Source organism: Micromys minutus (assembly GCF_963924665.1).
Source record: "Micromys minutus genome assembly, chromosome: 26".
Classification (NCBI taxonomy): domain Eukaryota; kingdom Metazoa; phylum Chordata; class Mammalia; order Rodentia; family Muridae; genus Micromys; species Micromys minutus.
Window position 1 is genome coordinate 25,224,610 of NC_137961.1, and position 4,840 is coordinate 25,229,449.

The following is a 4,840-nucleotide window of genomic DNA, read 5'->3' on the forward strand; positions in this document are numbered from 1 at the left end:
AGCAAGACTCTTACCGTCTGTATTGTTCTCACCACCATTGCCAAGTTCCCAGAATTGTTCACCAAGTTCAGAACTCTCAATGTCTTTTCTAACCCAAAGTTCCAAAGTACTGGCATAAACTTCTCAAAAGCACATGGTCAGATCTGTGCCAGTAATACTCCATGACTTGAAATGAATTTATGTCTTGGCTAGAGTTTCTATTGCGGTGACAAAACACCATAACAATAAACATTTTAGGGGGTTTAAACCTTTAGGGTTTAAAGGACAGGAACCCAGAGATAGAAATTGATGCAGAGGCCATGAAGGAGTGCTGCTTCTGGCTTGATCCTCATGACTTTCTCATTCTGCTTTCTTATTTACCCCAAGACTATCCACCAGGGGTGGCAGCATCTCCCTATCTTCACTGGCTCTTTCCTTGATGGTTCTTGAGCTTTTGGAATAAGGAATGCGACATGGATGTCCTGTTTAGGGATAAACATACGGTCTTTTTTTTTCTGCCCATAAGCCAATTATGTGTCTTTGTGTTAATCAATAATAAGGGCTAAAAGAAATTCAGCGATGAGGGTTGACAGTTGCACTAATCTACAGATAACAATAAGCCAGCAGGAGTCAGTTTGGTACTACGTTTTCTTATAAGACGTATAACTTCCCTAGTCTCTGTTTCTTGGCTTCCCTAATAGTACTAGACATGAGTTCCACTTTGTGGAATGGGCATTAAATAAAATAATAAAGCACTTGGTAACTTTCATAAATTTCATGCCACTATTGCCTCGGTAGGTATATCTTGTTGGGCTAGTCATTAATGTAGCTCACAGGACACACAGCTGGGTAAGACTGGTGACTGATTATCTCTCCTGCTAGCATGTGTACAATTTTCCATCACTACAAAAGCTATGCAGTAAGAATGAGGTTTTCATATGAATATCAGATTGATTACCCCACGTTATATGTTTCAAGTATGTGGTGCCTTCAGCAACTGGGTCTTACTGTCAAATTTAGAAGGGTAAATAAAGTCATGATAATAGCTTGTAATGTTTGAGAGTATATAGGACCTCACTGATCAATAACTCTAAAAGAGGTAGCCCTTTTCTGGTACTAGGTGTTTTATTTGATAGCCTATGGTGTCTAAGAAAGGCATTGTCCCTCCCATTATAAGCTTACTCCTTAAACTCTTTTGTGTGTGTGTGTGTGTGTGTGTGTGTGTGTGTGTGTGTGTATACATTCTTCCTTCATATCATTGTGTCCTATCTCTCCTCTTCCCTTTAGAAGCTACAACAAAATTATACATATTCATGTATACATTTTATTCATAGTCTTAAAATTTGTTTTTCCAGAAGGACCTTTGGAGTTTTCTTATAAGGAATTAGACAATTCTGAAAGGATTTCGGTACATAACTGTTTTTCTTCAATTAAAAACTCTCAGATTCTTCAAAATATACCGTGGTCCCCAATTCCAGAATCATTGACTGCATTTTACTCTATTGTGATGTCTGCTATGATCACTTGCACCATGACCTGCCTCTCCTGGAGGCTCCCCTCTAATTAGATGCTCCCTTTAATAACTCCTGTTGCACCTTCGGCTTCTTCTCATGAGGAGGAGGCAGCAGCAGCTCCTTGCTTCTTAAAAACCTCTGCATCACTTTTGACCTGTCAGCGTATACTGTAGAGATTTCTCTCTCTTCCTCTGAAAAGTATCATTAATCTATTCTCTGACCACCTCAGACTAGGTAATGGGATTCAGAAGTAGGGTGTTCTTAGCTACAGAGTAGCAACCTCAGTTAATTTGCACAGAATATCTTATTCCTAGATCTGTCTTATGTAACTCTTTCTGGAGAATGAAGACTCCTCAAGCAATAACAACTTGCATTTATACAGCCTCATGAACATGAACTCACATAAATCACATTCATTAGTGCTTCTTCCCTTCTGTGGTCCCTTTCCCAGGTGACTAACGTGCTTCCAGCTTTCCTTCCACCTTCTGCCTTGTCTCTATTATTGGTCTAATCGTACTTGGGTCTCCCTGGGGAAGCCCACCTGCCTGATCATCCTCTCATTCTTCCCCGATTCTCACACCAATTTCAGTGAGGCCCAGGACCTCCTGCTGCCTGCTGTGAGGTTCCTCCCCACCCGCCCCTCAACTCACCTAAGTATCTGCCTTCTATTGCAGTCACTCTCTATAGTCATTTATGGAGAGAACTGAGGTTGCCTAAGTGTCCCAGTCTTTTGTCTCTTCTTCATCTAGGGAAAAGAATATGTCCCCCTCCCACTACCATCTTTTCCAACTGAATTGGTTACATAAATAAATAAATAAATAAATAAATAAATACATAATACATACATACATACATACATGCATATTAGCATAGTACTGTCATTAAGGGTACAAATGTTTCAGCAACCCGAGTTCTTAAAAAGTTAGTAGCATCTTTCTGCCCCTGAATATTTTGACTAGCAAATAGTAAAAACATGAGGCTTCAGTGCCCTCATGCATAATAGTGGTGTTTGCTTGACAGAGAAGTTGAGAGCACCAGATGAAAAATGGACAGTTGTTGTTACTTATGGGCACTGTTCTTCAGAGAGTCAGCTGTTGGATCTCTTTGCCCAAGAAGAGTAAAATGTTCTCATTTTGACAATATTTCTACAATATTTAAATACATATTTGAAGTATTTTATGATGCGTAATGTGTTTGCTCTATTTTTATTAGGGCTTGTAGAATGGACCTTATTTCTTTCACATTTGAACAGATAACACTGTTTCCTTAACACACCCTGGATGATGTCGTGTCTATTCATATACTTAACCTTCTTAATAAATATTCAGTAATTTACATCTTATTTTAGTACAGGAAACACATTTTATCATAGTCAGTCCCATTTCAAAGATGGGGAACGAAGGTGTTTTAGGAAAAGAAAGTTTGTCTGAAGCCATAGAACGACTGAATGGGGCGATATGGCATAAGCCCAGGTCTAGTTTGCTCTGTGCAATTTTGCATGAGTATTTTTTTTTAAAATGCACTATAAAACCTAATCAGAATCTTCTGACTTGTAATCATGTGCTGAAAGATGGTGTATTCTTTTTGCATAAAAGATTTTCTGCATTACAGCAGGGGGCTTTACACTGCTGTGCCAGGAGGAGGAAGAAAATCCATTTCTTATACCAGCCTGTCAGCTGTCCTTTATGATTGGACCATATACCATTAGATAATCACAAACAGTGACAAGAGCTGTTGCTCTGCAGAGATGCTTATGTTTGAATTGGTTTGCTGAGATGCTGCACTGTCCTGCATTAGAAGAAAACACTACGAAGGACAGATGTGCCTTGCCATGCAATATTTATCATTTAGATGTTGAATGGAAGCGTTTTAAATACAACTTATATTTTGTCACAATGCATTAGATATTTGAAGTTTTTTTTAAAATCTAAATAAAAATAAAAGCAATGATATATTTGTGTTGATTAAGCCCTTCACTGTTGAGAAAATTGGGTCCTGAAAAAGATTGAAAATAAAAATCTTCCCAATTTTCATTTCAAAATTTACATATATAATTTCTATTGTGTATTTGTTAAAATTTTGCCCGAGTAAATTCACATCCTCTGTGCCCAGCATAATGTTTATATGATTTTCAGAGGAGAATTTCCCCTCTAGAGAAGCAAGAAGATATGTGTTTTTATAGTCACTCACAGTAGATTAAAAAATAATCAGGCTCTCTTCGCCATCTTTCCCCCGGCAGGCCGACATCTACCACCATGAAGGTCGAGCTGTGCAGTTTTAGCGGGTACAAGATCTACCCGGGACACGGGCCGCGCTACGCCAGGACCGACGGGAAGGTTTTCCAGTTTCTTAATGCAAAATGCGAGTCTGCATTCCTGTCCAAAAGGAATCCTCGGCAGATAAACTGGACTGTCCTCTACAGAAGATAACACAAGAAAGGACAGTCGGAAGAAATTCAAAAGAAAAGAACCCGCCGCGCAGTCAAGTTCCAGCGAGCCATCACTGGTGCATCTCTTGCTGATATAATGGCCAAGAGGAATCAGAAACCAGAAGTTAGGAAAGCTCAGCGAGAGCAGGCTGTCAGGGCTGCCAAGGAAGCAAAAAAAGGCTAAGCAGGCATCAAAGAAGACAGCAATGGCTGCTGCCAAGGCCCCCACAAAGGCAGCACCTAAACAAAAGATTGTGAAGCCTGTGAAGGTCTCCGCTCCCAGAGTTGGTGGGAAACGCTAAATTGGTAGATCAGAGTTTAAAATAAAGATCTGTCTCTAAAAAAAAAAAAAAATCAGAACAAAATGGATGATATAATTATTACATTTCCAGACTTGAAGTAGTATGTTTTTGTTGCATACTAAAGCAAGTAGGGACGTTTGAAATAATCTCTGGTCCTTTTTAACTCCTTGAGTAAGTATATTGTGAATAAGTACATTTCTCATTGAAGACTGTTGGTAAAGATATGGCATCTATTCACATGGTTCAGAGATACAACATTTGAAGAAGTTGAGATTGCTTGTCTGGTTTAGAGTCATATTCACGCAGTAGGTGATGAAAGCTTAGCATCTCACTGATCGCTGTCATAGCCATTGAAAACATTAATTTTAAAGAATCAAGGTGTATGCATTTTAATAATGGGCCTCATGTTTAAATTATACAAAAAACTTAATAGAATATATATTCCTAAGGTTAATTTTAAAGACACTGCATTTCTCGAGTCAACATGAATGTTATGAAGGGATTTCAGGATGAAAAATGAGAGTACAGAGTAAAGCCTACTGCAGAGAATCACTAAGTACCAGCCGTGATAATAACCCATTACAAGGAACCTGGTTATAGCATGGACTTGATCACAG

The 4,840-nt window shown here is 38.8% G+C and overlaps 1 pseudogene across 1 annotated transcript; it reads left to right on the forward strand.

The window, feature by feature from the left end:
• The first annotated feature begins 3,724 nt into the window (after positions 1 to 3,724).
• Positions 3,725 to 4,223, forward strand: LOC308437631 (large ribosomal subunit protein eL24-like; annotated as a pseudogene). The gene has a single exon. The product of its transcript is annotated as a large ribosomal subunit protein eL24-like (transcript).
• Positions 4,224 to 4,840: the final 617 nt, after the last annotated feature.